This window comes from Crocuta crocuta, unplaced genomic scaffold (assembly GCF_008692635.1).
Source record: "Crocuta crocuta isolate KB4526 unplaced genomic scaffold, BGI_CrCroc_1.0 scaffold384, whole genome shotgun sequence".
Taxonomy (NCBI): Eukaryota; Metazoa; Chordata; class Mammalia; order Carnivora; family Hyaenidae; genus Crocuta; species Crocuta crocuta.
In genome coordinates, this window is record NW_027532182.1 from 2,692,212 (window position 1) to 2,712,227 (window position 20,016).

Sequence of the window (20,016 nt, forward strand, 5' to 3'; positions counted from 1 at the left end):
AGAGGAGTCACAGGCAGGCTTTAGCATAGTAGTATAGGGTAGTGGCCATTACCTAGCAAAAATGAGTTTGCACCATGTGCAAGGCTCTGTATGTATAGTATCTTCTTAATACCCTCTACTTAAATATCATTAATCCATTTACAGGTGAGGAAACTGAGCTGTAAAAACAAGTAAGTCATTCATCTAGGTTCATTTTGTAGAATCACACATGTAGAATCAATATCTAAACCTGGGTGAGTTCAACTCCAAAACTCTCCAGGAAGAGGAGTATATTTGAGCAGCAGATTTCATTTGGGGCTGCACATTGGGACTTCTAAAAATCCTAATGCTGGGGCCACACACCAAACCAGTAAAATCAGAATCTCCGGGGGGGAGGGTAGGACCCAGACATCTATACTATAAAGCTCTCCATGTGATGCCAGTGTGAGTCCACGGTGGAGAGCCACAGTGAAATAGCCATGCAACTGATTCTGTTATGCTTCCTGTCAGGCACTGTTGCAGTGCCCTCTAAGATTCAACAGTGGGTGCATAGAAGACCTGTGGCATGTTCCTAAGGCATTTGTACATTATTTGGAAGAAATAATTTGAATAGTGGATATCAGTTATTCATACCAGAAAACCAAATTTAATTTTTATTTGAGTCCCACCTCCATTCTCTTTAGGATTAGGAAACAGTTGAGTCACTTGTAGGTAACCAAGTCATGTTAGTCAAATCAGGTTTTTAATTTGGTCAATTTAGGATTTAAAATAATTTATTTCATTGTTTTCGCCTACTCTCTTTTTCTCCCCAAGAAGGAGGCTCTTCCAGCATGGAAGATGAAGGAGGAGCTATCTGGCCTGTGGCCATCCTCTGTCCTCTGTCAGGGTTGCCTATGGCTTAGCTACCTGGTCTTTGGATGTTCGCCTGTAATCCTATGTGTATTTCTCATCTGTGGGGTCCATGCTATATTTGCTGGTGTTCTCTCTCATCATGACTGTAGGATCCCATCAGTCTGCCAGTCCATCCTGCCCCTACTAGATTCTTTGAGACATGGAAAACTCAAATGCTCTCTCACCCAGGTGAGTCAGCTGGTATACTGGAGTCCACATATACCAGCTCACAAGGGCTGACTGTGAAGCTTCCCCTCTTGTGTTCAATAACATCACTTTGGTAGCTTGAAATTAGCCTTGGGGAATCTTTATGCCATTTTAAAACTCCATGTATTAGTTTCCTATTGATTCTGTAACATATTACTGCACACGTGGTAGCTTAAAAACAACAGAAATTTATTCTCTGCTTTGACCTCTCTCACTTTCTCTCATCTGGATAATCCAGGAGGATCTCAAGGTCCTTGACTTAATCACATCTGCAAAGTTCCTTTTGCTCTCTGAGGCGACATCTTCACAGCTTCTGGGGCTTAGGACTTCTGTGAGGAGTCATTATCCTGCCTGCTATACTCTAAGAAAGATTTTTATTTTCAAGAGAGCTAGTTGATAAATCTTTACCAGCGCACACTCCCCATGACCCTCTAATGCCTTGGTAAGACTGTGGGGAGACCCTGTTCCTTCGTATGGCACTCCCATTTTGTTTTCAGTGTTTTCATACCTTCTGCTAGTTAGAGACACCTGTAAGGTTTCTGCCTCTGGAAAGTGGGGTCCAGCCACCACATATCCCTCAAGTTTCTCTGAGTGTCTGGGAAGACCCAGGCTGAGACTGCAGAGCAGAGTAACACCATCCTGTTGCTTAAACTGTCACTTCTCCTCCCTAGTTTTCTCTCCTTCCTCAGCCGTTGCACTTTACCTTGTTTGGGATGGGAAAACGTCCTTTTAGATCATTATACATTCATCCGAAAACTGTGTTTATCAAATAATCTTTATATCTCTCCTGGGTCTTAGTTCTTAATAGCTGAAGGCAAGATTTTAGAATTTAACAAACCTTTTCTCTCTCCAAAAGGCGATTTCTCACAAATCAAAAGCACCTTTCTTTGAAGATTCCATTTATTTCCAAGTTTCAGAATCCTGTTTTGAACCTCAAAGCCAACGAGTGCTGTTTTGCCATCCTTCTAAAGCAATGAGAGGCACTGAATAATAAATGGGTAGTGGGTCTCCAGGAAACTAGAATATAATACCGCATTTTAAACATCTTTTGACATAGCTAACAATGCGGTACAACATGTATCAAAATGCCTAGCAGGTGGTAGAGATAGTACATACTGTAGAAGTGTAGGGGACAGAAAGGTTGGTGGGAGATGCCGAGTTAAAGGAACCGTCATGGTATCAGAACAACTAAGCTAGCCAGAGTGGGTGGTTTGAGTTCAAGTTGGAAAAAATAAGACAGATGTCGTATCGGGCGGGGCAGGGGCAGGCGTGCACAAGGGAGCGAGTCCTTTAGTGAGCCCAAAGAGGGCATTGAAGAGGGCAGGTCCCAGGGAGATGGAATAGATGAAGGCTTTGAAAGTCATGCTGCAGAGTACGGACCACCTTTCTAGTCCCAGGGGAATCTAGTCTGTGGACATACCTTGAGCTGTGCGTCCCGAGGGGGAGTGTGTGGCTGTGACTTATCCTCCTGGACCTGAGCCTCATCTGAGCTCCGCAGCAGCAGAATGGTGCCATGCTAGAGCTCCCTTGACACATAACGATGTATCACAGACACCTCCCAGCCTCACCCTGTGAAGCATGTATGCTACCACCTTCACCTCATCGCAGAAGAAATGGGCCTTCACGTATCTTGAAATTCTTTTATAAGCAGTTTATTCATGGTGTTTACTATTTAGTTCTTAGCTCAGTTTGGGGATGCATGTGGGAATATATGTGTCAGTGTGTGCATACTGTGTGTGTGGCATGTATGTGTGGTTCATATATGTATGGTATGTAGCGCTGGGGTAGTAGGTATGTGGTGTGTATGGTGGGTATGTGGTATGTAGTGTATATGACATGTGATGTGTTTATGTGAGATGTACTGTGTGTGGTGTGTGATAATACCATGTGTGCCTGATGCATGGGGCATGTGAGGTTTGTGCATGTATGCCACAGGTGATGAATGTGTGGTATGTGGCATATGTGTGATATTTGTGGGGATGTACGTATGGTGAGTGGGGTATGTGTGATGTGGTGTGTATGTATGGGGTGAGATATGTGTACGTGGTGTGGTCTGCGCTTAGTATAAGTACAGATGATGTGTGGTATATACGTGGGGAATGGAGTGTGTGTGCACTTGTGCTGTCGTATTTCAGAGCACTGGCTGTGGAGCCAGAACGCCTGAATTGATGACTAGATCTATAACATGGGCAAGTTACTACACTTCTTAAGTCTTAGTTTCCTTGTCTCTAACAAGAGAGTAATAGGCGCTCCTGGGTGGCTCGGTTGGTTAAATGTCTGACTCCTGATTTGGGCTCCAGTCATGATCTCATGGACCTGAGATCAAGTTCCTGTGCTGTGAAGCATGGAGTCTACTTGGGATTCTCTCTCTCATTCTCCCTCTGCCCCTTCCCCACTTGCTTGCCTGCGTGCTCTCTCTCAAAATAAACAAACACTAAAAAAATACGTAAAAGAGTAATAAGATTGCCTACCTCCAAGTGCTATTGTGTGCTACTACCATAAGACACTTGGAGTGATGCCTACCATGTACAAGACACTCAGTAAATGTTAGCTGCTGTTTGGTCGCATCACAGAGGCTCAGGTTTTCAGGTGCTGGCTGAAGGTTCCTCTGCCCTTTGTGCTGGCTGATGGCCCTTTGAAGTAGCAAGCACTGACAGTTGATTAGAGAACTGTTAGATCCAAGCTCACAGAGGAGATTTTTCTTCTTAATGTACCCACTCAGATACAGCATCAGGGCTCATCTTTGCATTCACTGTAGATTCTGACAACATCACGGTCCTGAGCTACTTTTTTTTCCAGAAACCTGCCTGGGCTGATGAAGAATACCGGCAGCACTCCAGCAAAGCAAAGCAAATATTTGACAAGGACAGTAGGTGGGTGGCTATTAAATATTAACTACACCGCCACCACAACTCATTAATAGTAGCATATGTTTGGTGAGATGCAGTTAACATACTGCTGCCTGTGTAACCTTTTAGTTTGAACAGAGAAAAAGGCCCATGAAGACACCCTGGTCTTCCATCTCGGATGAGGAGGGACGCCTCTGGCTGCTGGTTCAAAGGCTGATATTCATTTTGGGCAGCAAGGAGATGAAGTTAAGGAAAAATTTTTCCATTATTATTATTATTATTATTTATTTTACCAGAGAAGTTTCTAGGACATGGGCAATGAGAGCCCACTTGAAGGCATTTTATATATGTCAAGACCATCCTATCAAGGCTATCAGAGAGTAGGAAATTAATGGTAACTTGATAATAAAATTAAGACTGTCAGATTTTTGTACCTGAGCAAATGCAAAGCAGTATTATATTTTATACAATTAAATATATGTGTCTCTCCTATCAAGCATAGTCACCTTTTGCCCTTCTCTATCCCCTTCTTCTGCCTCATTTTATTAATACCCTCCCTCTCTAGATTGTAAGGTTGACAAGGACAAAAATTTTGCCCCTCTTGCTCATGGTTGTAGCTGCAGTCTCTGAACAGTTCAGGCATGTGGCAGGTGCCTATGCTTAGTTGTTGAGTAAATAAGTTAAAAAGAAAGAAAAACAGAAAATCACTTAACCATTCAGTGAGAGGGTTTGGTGGAATACAGTACAGCGCCTTCACACAGTGAAGAACAGTGGAACCATTAAAAGTGATAAGGCAAATTTAAATCCTTATTTATTAACATGGAAACAGATTCATTATGCATTTAGTGAAAAAATCAGATTGCAGAGCAGTTTATGTGTTTATCTTTTACATGTGTGTTTATAGTTCTATATATGTATGCCTGGTTATATGTATATGTTTATATAGAAAAATCTGTAGCACCTATATCAGTGATAATATCTGGGGGGGGGCAATGGGAGATTTTTATTTCTTACTTTTGCCTTTTTGTATTTTCTGAAAAACTTAAATAGAAGCATAAATTGCTTTAAACATCAGAAAAGTAAAGATAATTTTCTTTAAAAATAGATTTTCTTTTGTTTTGAGCTTCTAAAACCTTCCTTCAAAGTCTGTGTCCCAGTGCTAATTTGTTCCAGCTGCCGAGGGCAATGGAAACTGGGCACTCGAGATTTTGAGAAGTATCCAAATAATTTCTTCTGCTTGATTCAGTATGGGCTTGAACTTTTTGCAGCTTCAGTAGGAAAAGAGGAAAAGCTCCAGCTCCTGGCATCATGTAGACCCTCAACACATATATGTTAAGTGGAATGAATACAGTTGGAAATTTGCACATGGCTCGCTGTCTGCTGAAGTAGTCCTTCTTGACTCCAGGTTGATTTCTGGTATTCTAGAGAATCATGATGGTTACCCCAAATTCAAGGTCTTTTTACCCCATCAAATGTATTTATTCAAAATCCTACCATTCCAGGTTGGGTTAGAATGAATGACAGTGACCTGGTGAGCAAGATTGACTATTTTCAGTGTGGGAACCGGCTAATGTTACAGTTCATGAGAGAATTAGACAGACTGAGTTCCAGGTGACACAGTCTTAAATGTTGAGTTGCTACTAAAACTACTGCTACCCACCCTGTCTTCTGAGTTTTAATAAAATTTGGAAATTTTAAAATATAATAAAGGCTACAATTATTTCTGGCCTCAGGACGGTGGGCTACATTGCTTAGCAATGAGGTATTAAAATAACCACTAACATTACCAGGCACTGGGCTAAATTCCTTACTTGCAGTATCTCGTTGAATCCTTTTGGGCCATACCCTCTGAAATGGGTGTCATTATTAGCCCCATTTTAGAGGATGATGCACCTGTGATTTAGGGGAGGTTAGTACCCTGCTGAAGTCCACTGTGTGGACATTCATTGACACACCTGGGGCACACAGCCAGCTCTCTCCTGTTCCAGAAACTATTCTCTTATGTCACAATTCTAGACTGTTTCTCTGTGTTCTGTCACACCATTAATGGAACCACCTACTTTGTGTACATTCCTAGTCCTTTCTGGTTGTTGGGTGACCTCATGTGACATCTTTCAAGGTGAATTGGTTTGGGATCATTCTAAAAGGTTTGGAGACTTTGTGGAAGCCTTTGCTAATAGCAAGAGTGTATTTTACATTAAGATTCCATCAGGTTGGCTTTGCTTTATTGCTGATGTTGTTTTGCCTCTCAAACTTAGCCTGTCCGGGTTTAAACTTGAATCTCCTTTGAGATCATACTAGGAAATACAGAACCTCACTGGGGAGTTGTGGGAAATGCTGGTTTTCCTTAGTGAACAGATGATCACATTATATTCAATGGAAGAATACCTTCTTTGTTTACCTCATATAACTGTAAAGGGAACATGTTCATTAGATTTCACTCAGTCGATTTCATATTTAAAAGGAAAATAGGAGGTTCGTATTTATATACTCTTACTAGCTAGAATCTCACACAGCTTCTTCATGGAATCATCATTATTTAGGACAGCAAGTGGTTAACTTGTCTGCACTCACCTCCCCATATAATGATGCTGAGAAAGAACAATTAATTTTCCAACATAAAATATCAGGGAATGAATATAAGAGATTAATCACTTAAGTATTGGAAAAGGGACACAGAGACCAGTTAATTGCCGGGATCTGAAAGTCAGCAGTCTAATCCGATTAAATATGTAAATGGAGCAGTGCTCTTCATTTTCAGTGTTCTTTTGGACTAATAATTAAATGATGGATTTAGAAATTAATTGCTAGGTAGTGGGCTGCTTGTCCAGAAAACACTGCCTCCTTCACCAGCTGTGCCCAGCACTTGGAAATTCCACGGCCTTATTCTTTTTTTTTTTTTTTTGGGCTATGGAGGAAGCAAGAAGAAATTCACACTATGAGCAAATAGCCTCCTTCCTCTGCCTTCTCCCTGACATGACAGTCAAAAGGAGAGAATATTTCTCCTTGAGGAGAGTGCTGTATTTCTACTTGACTTGTAATAAGCATCAGGAGAATAGCACTGGGGACAGAGGAAAACTATCCCCTAGCAGTGCTGCTTCTGTTCAGGAAGCAGATGTCTAAATAAACCCAAGTCTCTGTTTGTAAGGGAAAAAGTCCTTCCCTGTTCAGATCAGTCTGCAGCCCTCTCTCTCCTCCTTCCCCAGAGGAGACATTGTCTTAACAGTGCACCAAGGACATCTCTTCCATTGTCATCTGGACTTATTTGACTTATCACACTCCTAAGCCTGTTTCCCCTGGATGATTGCACGATGGGAGCCTGAGCTCTGTGTGACGGCGCGTTCCGCTAATATTCTGGCCACCTGACTGTCAGTAGTTGTGTATTGATGTGCTATGGGGTGGGGCCGCCCAGGTGCCAGTGGGGTCTGGGGTCCATCCCAGGCAGGCAGGTAGGGGGAATAGCCAGGTCACATTCCAGCTTGATATGATTCCTCCCTCTGCTGTGTAACCTCATAGCACATTGTCTGTAAATCTGTTAGATCACTTACTTGAATAATCTTTGAATACTACTAAGTTTCTAATTCAGGCCCTTACACATACTGGGTGTTTAAAATGGTCTGTAGACCATAGGTGGGGGAAGGGGAAAAATAGTTAAGGAGAGGGAGGGAGGCAAACCACAAGAGACTAAATCTTAAATACTGAGAACAAACTGAGGGTTGATGGGGGATGGGGGAGAGAGGAAAATGGGTGATGGGCATGGAGGAGGGCACTTGTTTGGATGGTGTTATATGGAAACCAACTTGACAATAAACTATATTAAAAAATAAATAAAATGGTCTGTAGAATACAGAGTTAAGTGAATAAATGCATGATGAGGGGAAATAGTAAGTTCTGTCTTCTTGGTAGGTACTGGACAGAGCAAATTAGATTTTGTGTTGAAATCAGCAAGATCAACTGAAAGACTTCATTCAGATTTCAGTTAGATTCAGTTAACCAGTTTCTCCCTGAACTATTTTTTTCTTTTTCAAAAGTAGAACATGTATATAATAATAAATTCAAATAATGAAAACTAACATAGATGTGCTCATATTTGTAAGGGTCCTGATTGATGGGAACATTTTCTTAACCACTGTCAATACTGCCTTTTTTTAAGCGTAATTTACCTGAAAGTGCTTTGTACGTTTCAATACTATAAGGCCAGTTCCTTCCTCTTATAGGCTGATAGCTGTATATTGTGAGGTACTCTAGGAAAAGTCTGATGTATCTTTATATTCCTGGCAAGTTGAGCCCAACCTCTTGTATATAACAGATGTTTAACGTTTGTTAGTTGAACAGAACAGACAAACGCACTGGAGCCAGCGTACTTAGGGATTCATTTATTATTCCTAGGCGAGTGTTTGCAAGTTAAAAGTTAAGAACTGACAACACTCAATGTAAATAAGTGAACCAATGTGAGTGGAATTTCAGGCATGAGTAATGGAGATATTTGGGGCTGAGTAGAATTCTTTATCATGTTAGTTAAGCAACTTTGTACTTAAAGTAAAGGTTGCCTCTGGCTTTGTTAAAGCCTAATGTGTGTTTTTCTTTCTTTTTCTCTTTCTTTTTTTTTTTTTATAGAAAGGTAAAATTGATAAAGGTAGAGAACACATACTTTGAATTCAAACATACCTTAGTTTGGATCCCCACTCTACCATGGACTTGCTGTCATATTGGACAGCTTCTTTAAGCCTCTGGACTCACAGCAAGGACAAAACACATTGTTATGATGGAAACTGGAGATAATGTGACTTAAATGGAATATTGTAGGCACTCAATGACTATTACTATTTTAATCATTGTTTTCATTTTAGAGAGCCATATACCCATGTAGTGTTTTCTAATATTTGTGGGTATCTGAAGAATTCCAATGAAATCAACATATCTTAGTCTTTGACATCCCAGGTATCTTTGTCTGCTTGGTCTACCGTAATGGATAACCTTAGGTTGGGTGTTTTAAACAATAAACATTTATTTTCTCACAGTTCTAGATGCTAGAAGTCCAAGATCAGAGTGTCAGCATAATCGGGTTCTGGTGAGAACTCTTTTCCTGGCTTGCAGATGCACACATACTCATTGTGTCCTCACGTGTTGGAGAGAGTGAGCAAGCAAGTTCTCTGTTGTTTCATAAGGACGCTAATACCATGACCTCATCTAATTATCTCCCAAAGGCACCATTTTCAAATACCAAATATTGGGAGTTAGGGCTTCAACGAATGAATTTTGGAGGGATACAATTCAGTCAAGAGTACCCACGAAGAGGTCCTATTTCAGAATAAATTTTCTGTCTAGTAATCGGTTAATCAGAGTGAGAACAGTGGGCTAATAGAAGGTGTTTTGTAGCTCAGTGGGTTATGATCCAGATTGATGGCAACCTCTAAGTATATCTATAGGTTTGTCATTTGAATTAAAATTTTTTAAGTTTATTTATTTTGAGAGAGAGAGAGAGTGAGCAGGGTAGGGGCAGAGATGGGGGGGAGAGAGAGAATCCCAAGCAGGCTCCATGCTGTCAGTGCAGAGTACAATGTGGGGCTTGAACTCACAACCTGTGAGATCATGACCTGAGCCAAAATCAAGAGTCGGACATTTTGCTGACTGAGTCACCCAGGTGCCCTTGTCATTTTAAGTTTTCTCCCTTAAAATGAGGAGAAGGCAAGGGTAACTGATGGCATGGTGTGCAAGTTTAGTGAGGTTCCTGGGTTTTCATCAAAGACCACACATTTGCGTCTTTGATCAGGGATGCAGAATGGAGGGTTGAAAACTGAAAGATGGTATTTAGATGGAGAATGACTACATGTATTATGTTAAAACAGAGGGTATACGTTAGATAGAGAATAAGCAAAGGTGGAGCACAGAAGCTCTTATACCCCTGCCTCTAGTATTCCTGGATATTGTGAAGGATATCTAATTATAGGCCCAATTAAAGATCTTGACAGTTATCACTAGGTGATTACTCTTGAAAGTCTAGCTGCACCCCTTATCAGCTGTGTGACCTTCTGTAAGTGACAGAGCCTCCCCGAGCCTCAGTCTTCTCATTTCTAATAAGGTAGTTTAAGGACCAAAGTTCCTGACACATAGTAGGTACTCAGTTAAAGTTTATTGACTTTGAAAATGCATTTGTTTACCTCTTTATCACCGAAGGGGAAGTGCTAGATAATGTTCATGAGTCTATAAACAGCCAAACTGACGTGCTTGCCTTCGATTCTGAAAAGGTAAGGTTAATTTATAAAAGTAAAATGAGGAAGTATTTCAGTAACCTATGTTCTCAATCTTATCCCGAATCTTTAGAGCCAGATGTATTGAAGAATTTAGAAATTTTCAGATGTTAAAAAGGAAATGCAATATGTGTATGTACATGCACCACATGAAACACCCCTAGTGGGGTCTGAAGGAAACACTCCATAATCAAACACAGTAATTGTTCTTTAGTGAAATGTGTGAATATTTATACTCAGTGGGGTATTCAGAGACTATAAATAGTCTCAGATCAGTTCAGGTCACGTTTTTCCACAGAAGCAGTTCGGTTTAGGTCAGATTTTGCTACCAAAANAAAAAATTCAAACCTTTTAGAAAAGTTTTTGAATTGCAGTTAAGAGACTGGGATCTATATTATTAAAATAACTTTTGATATTACTTTTGTGAAGTAATATTGACTTTTCAGAGTTGAAGTTGTTGCCATGTAGCTTGGTCATAAGCATTAGATTATGAACATAAAATTTGAATACTGGCTTCTCAGTGAGAAATGCAAATCCCAAGAGATTCAAATACCAGGCAATCATAGTTTCATGGATTCATGAACTAGGAAATGATGAGTATCTAGGCCTAAAGCTTTATTGAGAGCACAAAAAGCATACTATGCTGTATCCCACCATCTTATCATATGTGATTCACTACTATTTAGATGACAGCTCTCATAACATAGCTTCCTCTGGATAATGCTCATAACAGGGAAAAATAGTTCAAAAATTAATCACTTAGTTTTTATTTATTGTTTGAGATATTCTCCACAGGCTATTGCAAAGGAGTACACTTGACCCAAAGTCCTGTGCAAATTCTGTCTACCTACTCTCTTCAAGATCAAAATTTGATAGGTGACCTCTTTAAGTGTTTTTTTTTTTTAATCTCATTTTGTTTTCTTTAAAATTTCTTTATATGTTTTATTTATTTTTGAGAGAGATAGACAGCATGAACAGGGGAGGGCCAGAGAGAGAGGGAGATACAGAATCCAAAGACAGGCTCCAGGCTCTGAGCTGTCAGCACAGAGCCCAACGCAGGGCTCAAACCCACGAACTGCGAGATCATGACCTGAGCCAAAGTCAGACGCTTAACCAACTGAGCCACTCAGGTACCCCACTTTTCAAGTGTTTTAAAGCAGACTAAGCAATGCCTGCCTGTGATCTTCACAGCAGAGATGAGAAGCTTTTGTTTGTTTCTCTGAGTCCTTTTCTGCATCACAACATTCCCTGGGATGACCCTCATCTGTAGTTATTAAAACTACCTGCTCATCAAAATCACAAGGAAAAAATTAGTCAGATTTTCCATATAGCATCCATATAGCAGATTCGGTAGTCTTAAAAATCCTTGTTTGTCAGGTTTTCTAACATGCAACTAAGTTTGGCTACCAGAGTTTAACTTTCAGCTTGTACCTGCCTTTTGGGTCACAACAGCAGAAATCCAGTTTGGGGACAGAATGCCATGGTGCACATTATTTACTTACAGACTCCTGTAAAACTCTGCGTTGTGAAATTATTAATGGAATTTTGATTATTGAACACTAAAGATTTATTGGGCCAAAGGGCATATAAAATATCCTTCCAAATGTGTAAGTTGGGAGCCCAGTTCACCAGTCCATAGAGAAGTCACTGGTGAACATTTTTATTTCTGTCCTTTGCTCTGGCCTCACTGTGTTAACTTCATTTATAAGGTTCTTTAGGGAAAAATCCTAGGAGGGGCTTTCACATAGTCCCCCCCCGGCCCCCCATCACTTCCAGGTTGGCGTGCAGCAGGAGCCACAAGCTCAGAGGCTTACAGGTGTTGAATAGGCAGCTTGGGTGTATGAATTGCTGGGACAGGTGGGGTATTTGCCATATTCTTCCAAGACTGGGCAAAACTCAATCGCTAGCCAATTAGCGCCTGGTGTAACCGTGGACCCAGTATTCTGGAATTTTTTTTTTTTTTAATATTTTTAGTGTTTATTTACTTTTTTTGGGGGGGTTGCAGACACACACACACACACACACACACACAATCCCAAGCAGGCTCCAGGCTCTGAGCTGTCAGCACAGAGCCCAAAGCAGGGCTTAAACCCCTGAACTGTGAGATCATGACCCGAGCTGAGATCAGATGCTTAACTGGCTGAGCCACCCAGCCACCCCTAGAGTTTTGTTTTTTTTTTTTTTTAATTTTAATGAGAAAATCTATATTTTTATGTGAAATCTTCTGGTTTTTTGATGGGGACAAGTAATCCAACAGTACTGATATTATCTCCATTTGGCAACAAGGAGATATATTCAGAGAGTGTCATAATTCAGATTGTGCAGCAAATATTCAGTCTTTACTCTCCAGTTATAGTGTACATTTCCCTGGCCAATGATATTGCCCTTGACCATTTGATTTGCTGTGGCTCAAGGATGTGAGCAGCATGGCTCCTTCACAAGCTATTTATGAGCTAATGCTGAAAGAAGGCCTGGCATATGTGCCCTTCTGCCATTCCCACAAGAAGAACACATGCCTGCTAGTCTGCTGGTCCACAGAACATAAGAGCCACACAGAGATGTGATTCCCACCTGCAGCTTAAAGCTAAACCTAGTTCAATCTGGTCTAGATCAATAAATACCTCAGTAGCCCTCAGATTCATGAGCAAAAATAAATGATAGTTGTTTATACATTATTTCGACTATGAGTAACGAACAGAGGAAGTTTACAACTTGCTACAAATCAATTATATCAGTTATTGATTTACTGAGGATTTGTTCTTGGGCCTATTAAATCTAAAGCTATAATTACTAGTATTCCTTAGTTACTGGTATGTTAGCCCATTGACAAGACACTATGTGATCATGCTTTTTCAGGTTCATGATTCTAAGGTATTAAGTTGCCTTGATATGGTTTTAAAAAATAATTGCCCTTGGGAAAATTCCATTGTTTTTTAAATTGAATAACTTCTAATTCTTTGAAACTGATGATTACCATATCGTTATACAGATAGTTTTTATTGGTAGAAAAATACTTTGGACTTTCTCTGATGTGTCTTTCTTCTTAAAATTACACACATATCATACACATACTTATACACACACACATACACATATATGATACTTCTTCCCTTCTTTCCAGTCTAAAATGAGTATCTAGTATCTAGTATCTGCCAGTTGGACACTCCCTATTTTTTTCACCTGACCCAGGACATTCAGGTTCACCTTATCTAACCCCAGTGTATTAGTTTTGTAGGGCTACCGGAATAAAGTGCCGTTAACGGGAGACTTAAAACAACAGAATTTATTATCTCACAGTTCTGGAGGCTGGGTGTCAAAATTAGCATGTTGGCAGGGCCATACTCCCTTTGGAATGCATAGGGAAATCATTCCTTGCCTCTTCCTAGTTTCTGGTGACCTCTTCACAGTCTTTGGTGTTCTTTGGCTCCCAGCTGTGTAACTCCAGTCTCTGCCTTGGTTTTGTCACATGGCATTCACCTTGTCTGCACAGAGCCTTTTCTTATAAGGACATCCATCATATTGGATTGGGGCCCATATCCAGTATGACCTCATCTTAACTAATTATCTGCAATGACCCTCTTTCTAAATAAGGTCACATTCAGAGGCATAGGCGTTAGGACTTCAACGTATCTTTTCTCGGGGGGACAATTCAACCCATAATACCCAGCCTGGGCCTGGAGTTTGGAGGAGATTTCATAGGCACAGGAATTATGTTCACGTAGTTCTCACATGGCCATGCCTCTGTATCCTAGGGCCCTCAGACCTTGAGTGACTCCAAAGCTTTATCCTCCAGGCTTTGCATAGTGCTAGGAGAGAAATTGTCTTCAGTAGTAGGTCCTTTCTCAGGGAGCCCTCAATTCATTTTTCTTCAAACAATACATTTTCTGCTCACTGAGTGAATATCTTTTGTCCCGGGTGGCCAAGCTTTTTCATTACTTGGAAAATCCCTCAAACTCCAAATCAGAAAGAACCACAAGTTAACCATATTGCTATCTATTTTCCCCACATAAGTGCAAAAAAAGCATTAGGGAATAAAGCTGAAATGTCACACTGGGCTGACAGTTTTCCATGCTGATTGACTCTAACTCTAGTTGATTCAGGAAGATAGACTTGGCACCGGATGCCAGGAAGTGGGTTTCCTCTCCTCACTGTGCTGCTCAGCTTGGTTCTCCTGCCCTGTGTTTGGCTGATTCAAGCTTCTGGTCTCATGTGCCTTCCTGTGAGTTTGAAAGAGTGGTCCTGGAGAATCATGGCTGTTTGAAAGGAGAGTGGTTCCATTGGTGCCCTTGTCCACATCCCGAGTACTTCTGGTGACAGCAACAGCTGCCAAGAAATAGAGCTGAGAGGAGTGAGACATGGACAACAGTGCAAACTTTTGACGGCAGATTTAACCATTTAAAACCATGTTTCTAGGTATTAGCTCAGTTTTGTAAACTGTCATCCATTTTGTCCACTGGCTGCTGCTATGCCTGTGTTCCTCATGTTTTGATTCTGATTTTCTTTTCTCTCTGAGGAACCAGCTTCTAGTCTCTGGTCCCAGACTGTCTGCTTTGCTTGACCCTATGGTTCATTATTGACCCTTTGTGTCAACCCCTTTCCCTGGGCTCTAGAACTACTGTGTTTCATTCTGACCCCACAGTTCAACGTGATAGGAACAAGTGTTGAATTTTAGTGCAAAATTGTCATTCTCTGTTTTTTCCATACATAAGGGACTTCTTGTATTTCCAGAAAACTTGCCTATCTTCATGGAAGGGACATTATGCACTGGTTTATTTACAAATGCTGTGACCCATCCAGGATGCTTTTGAATTAATGTCTTGTCTCCTCAGGGGCCCTCAACCTAAGGACTGGGGGTCAAAGCTTCAAAGACCTAAGTGTCTCTTTCTCCAGGCTGCTTCCAGTTACCATTTGTTTTCCTCTGAATCAGTGTGTCACCTAAAACATGGAAATAAAAGTTTCATCCATTCATTCACTTATGTATTCACTTATGCATTCATCCTTTGATCAGATTCTTAGTGAGCTTTTTACTGCATGTAATTAAAGTCTTTTCTGGGGATGTAAATAAGGACTTTTTGCAATCCCTGATGCAAGGGGCTCACATTCTGGTTAGGGAAACAGGTGTGCAAAAACTTTAAAGTCATTGAAAATGTACAACAGTAATTGTAGTTGAAGTTAAGTTTTATGGCAGATCTAAAGAGTAATATAATATGTAATATAGTGGATCCAAGCTTCCTCAGTTTAAATCCTGGTGCCATATTTAGCTCCTGAACCTCAGTGTCCTAATATCTAACATGTGGACATGGGTGAATTTAGGTGTTGTGGGGTCTAGGCCCTATGCAGCTTTGTACATCATCTTTATGAGAAATAATGCTAAATTAGGAATATATAATTAGGTGCAAAAATTAACATCTATTTAGAAAGAGAAAGGAAATTACAGCTAACATATTTTAACAATTTCAAAGCTCACATGTCATCAGCATCATGAAATGCAAAAATACATAATCTCATTACTATTGATAATATGTATTTGTCTAGTACCTCTCTATAATACATCTTTTCACAGATATTTTGGCATATTTTTATCACTTCTTTGTATGATAACAATTTTATAATACTTTATACAGTGAGAATAGAAAAATATCACATTTTTCATACACCATGACAATTTAAAAAATTGATCATTTAGAAACTGTTTTTTTTTTTAATTTCACAATTCATTCTTGCCAACATCACAAGTCTGTGCTGTTTTCTTAGGTGGTGCTTCTTGCCTGTAGCAATGTCTCAGTTGAATCCAACCTTTCGATCCTTCTAGGGATGGCCTAGAAGGCCATGCCCAGTATCCAGGAAGTTGGACCAGAATCTAGCCTATTTTGCCACAGCTGGTTCCTCCCTGTCCTAGTGTGTTAGCGCTGCTATAACAAAGTAGTGTAGACTGGGTGGCTTACAGAAGAAACCCAGAAATGTATTGCTTAAAGCGTGGAGTGTGGTAGTGGTAGATCAGTATGAGAGCCCTCTTCCCGCCTACAGACTACTGACTTCTCATTGTATCTTTACGTGTCAGAAAGGGAGCTAGCTAGCCCTCTAGTCTCTAATAGGACATATTAAATGAGGGCTCCATCCTCATCACCTAAATACATCCCAAAGGTCCCTCCTCCAAGTACCATCACATTAGAGGGTAGGATTTCAGTATATGAATTTTGGGCGACATAAATATTCAATCCATTACACTCCCTAATCCACGCGTTTTGGGATATGGTATGTCTTGGCCACGGACCCTGGGTCCTAGTGGCTCCCAGCGGGAGCAGAGAAGCATTTATTTTCAAAGGACTAAGGCTATGTGTACATTGCCACAAAATAAGAAGCTCTTTAAATACAAATTTTTCAAAAAGGAAGCCACCTCCAATTTTTTTCAACTTTGAAAATTGGTAGGGTTGTTAGAAGCCCAATCAGGGATTTTATTTTTTTAAGTATCAAGAAGAGGAAGTCCACTCATGTTAAATTGAAAAGAAGGCTTCTTGAAAAGTAACAATAAATAGTCTCACAGAAACGAAATTAGGAAATGCAGAAATGGGATTTGGGAATGAAGAACAGCTGGGATCATTAGAAGTTCCACCTCTCACGGGCCTCTTTGTCTTATGGATTCTTTCTTTCTTTCTTTCTTTCTTTCTTTCTTTCTTTTCTTTCTTTCTTTTCTTTCTTTCTTTCTTTCTTTCTTTCTTTCTTTCTTTCTTTCTTTCTTTCTTTCTTTCTTTCTTTCTTTCTTTCTAATTGTAATGTTTATTTATTTTTGAGGAGGAGAGAGAGGCAGAGTGCGAGTGGGGGAGGGGCAGAGAGAGAAGAAGTCACAGAAATAGAAGCAGGCTCCAGGCTCTGAGCTGTCAGCACAGAGCCTGATGCAGGGCCTGAACCCACGAACCATGAGACCATGACCTGAGCTGAAGTCAGATGCTTAACCGCCTAAGCCACCCAGGTGCCCCATGGATGCTTTCTTTTTATACACTTGTTCCTTTCCTGCTTCTCAGAAGCCTGGCTTTTCCTGCTTTTCTACTTACCACAAAACTGTTGTGTAGGTGGCCATGAATTTCCATAGCACAAGGTCAGCCTTGATCCTCTGTGACCAGAGCTATGTATCCAAAAGCATCTGAGTTTTTTTTTTAATTTTGCATTTTTTAATGTTTATTATTTTTGAGAGAGATAAAGAGTGTGAGCAACGGAGGGGCAGAGAGAGAGGGGAACACAGAATCTGAAGCAGGCTCCAGGCTCTGAGCTGTCAGCACAGAGCCTGACGTTGGACTCGAACACATGAACCATGAGATCATGACCTGAGTTAAAGTCGATGCTTAACCAACTTAATCACCAAGGCACCCCTTTCTTAAAGGACAGTGGATATAATTGGCTTAGCCTGGTTTCCAGATTGGGTCTTTCCTTGCCAGAGTTCTGTGTCCCAACCACTTTGCTATGGCTAGAGAGAGCAAGATCTTGAGATAGGAGACACAGCCATTCAGGCAGGGGCTGAGCTTGAGCTGAAATGTCTAAAAAGAGAAGATAGACAGGGTATCTATTATACATTAGACACTGATTCAGAGGAAAATGGGCTAAATTCAATAAAAAGGAGGTGTGAGCATGTGCTGTATGTGTTTGTGCTTTTCTGAATGAGGTTTACTGCATTGTTCAGGAGAGAACTCTTAACTACAGTGTGCCATGTTCCCTTTTTCTGAATTGTCAGCTTCAAATATGGATAATTGAAAACATCATTTGAAGGATTAGCATGGAGAGGATAAAATCGAGCTGTTTATGGTCCTGACCTCCAGGTTATACTTATTTATTACTCCCCTTTGGCAACTTCAACGGAAATGTTTAAGAAGTACTGTATGCATATTTATATACTGCCTTTTCTTAAAAAAACTTTAAGATGGAAACAAACTTTCTTTTTCACAATCACATTGGTAATTTTGTGAAATTGACTCATTTTCTCTTTGAGGCACTCTTGTTACTCATTCAGCATTCATTCATTCAGCCATTCTTTAAATACGTGTTGAGTAACTATTATCTGCCAATAATGACAAGACTGTCTTTTGGCTCTGCCATTATGGAGCTTACGAGAGGGGAGGGAGACTTAAAATAACCATGTTAACATAGAAACAAATTATACTTGATTGAGGTAAGATTTATGAAGGAAACATGTGTGCTAGGTTGAGATATAGAGAGGAGGGAGGTACAACATCAGAGAGGACTGGCCTGAGAAGGTCTAAGAAGATGATTTGTGAGCTAGACTTGAACAGTGGGGAGGATATAGCCCTGGAAAAACCCCAGGAGGAGCTTCCAAGGCAGATGGAGCAGCATGAGTTCAGGCCTGGTACAGGGAAGAGCATGGTGTGTCTGAGGAACTGAAAGATGGGTAGTATAATGGGAGATGGATGAGAGATTTTGTTGGGTTATGAGGAAAAGAGATAGATGGAACTTATGAACAGTGAGTTTAGGATTTATTCCAAGTATAATGGGAAGTTATTGAAAGGTTTCAAATGAGAGAATGGTTTCATTTGGTTTATATTTTTGAAGGATCACTCTGGTGAACTGTAAGAAAGGATTGGACAGGAGCAATCAGGATGCAGGAGGTTCAGTTGGGAGGGGTTCATGCAGAGCAGTGATGGTAACAAAAGGTAGACATCTCACAGAGTGGGAAACTGAACTTATCTGAGAACAGGCTTTGCCTTCTGGATGGTGATATCAATCAGTCCAGTTGTATACTTTTCTCCAGCAAAGGACATTCTGCTCAGATGCAGGTATAGAGGTTCTAGATAGTAGAATTCATTCTGCAAGTGTAGGATTTGGTGTGGATGAATAGGGAATGCGGGTCCATACAATAGAGTGATTAGGAGGAAAGTCTAAGCAGGAGTAAGCTGATTGGTGTGAGACTGTACCAAGATCAACAGGACTGAGGAATCCTGCAACGTGAGGGTTTGAGCAAGTGGGCTGAGAAGGATAGGACGTCATGGCCAGTAAGGGGTGTATCTGAATAAAGACAGGAGCGATGATGCAGTTTCTGGTGATGAGAGGCCAGGGCTGACTGTGCGATGGAGCAGCCACATGGGTGGAGAGAGGGCTCATTGTAGACAAGGAAGTGCAGCACTTGAGAGACCGGTGTTCAAGTCACTCAAGTTGTTTGTGAAAAGGAGATGTGTGAGGAGAGAGAAAGCTTCAGTGACAGAGGGAAGTGATCAGATGCCTGCAGCAAGAGTGAGGTAGAGGAGAGTCAGGTAACTGGATGGGATGCCTGAAAGGAAGAGAGGATCTTGCAGGATGGAGAGAAAGCCAGGCATGTGATCTGGAAGCAGCAGTGGGGACGTTGAGGACATAGCCCATCTCTTCTAACTCTGAGAGGGATGCTAGGGAAGCCGTGTCTGTGGGAGCAACCACATCAGGCCAGGAGATGAAGGGAACAGAGAATAGCCGTTGGACCATGGGGATATTGGTTGATCATAGATTGGCTGTCCCAGAGGGCATGGAGGGTGTGAGGGGGCAGATGGGGGATTTTGAACCCAGGGAAAATACAGGGCAGTAAAGGAGAGGAGAGGCGGGTGATAATAGAGGCTCTTGGAGCTTGTGCTTCTGGGAAGGATTGAGGTAAACAGAGCGCAAGCCCTGAAAGACTGATGCGGATCCTGTCCTTGGGAAGGTTTGGTGTTGGGCCTGCCTCTGAGATCCAGGATTCCTTTCCTGGCAGTGCAGTGGGTTCCAGGGCGCTGCTTGCGAAGCTCGGGTTGCAGAGTGGGGGCACATGCAAGTGAGGGCAGTGAAGACCAGCAAGCTTGTTCTTGACTGGAATGAATCCTTAGGAC

General features: G+C 41.1%; 1 long non-coding RNA gene across 3 annotated transcripts in view; it reads left to right on the forward strand.

Moving 5' to 3' along the window:
* The first annotated feature begins 5,983 nt into the window (after nucleotides 1-5,983).
* LOC144242532 (uncharacterized) overlaps nucleotides 5,984-20,016 on the forward strand; it is a 209,614-nt gene continuing 195,581 nt past the window's right edge. For 2 of the 3 annotated variants that reach the window (XR_013338373.1, XR_013338372.1), the window contains exon 1: nucleotides 5,984-6,073. This is a non-coding gene — a long non-coding RNA (uncharacterized LOC144242532). The remainder of the gene's footprint in view (nucleotides 6,074-20,016) is intronic. The other variant, XR_013338374.1, reaches the window with a different exon arrangement.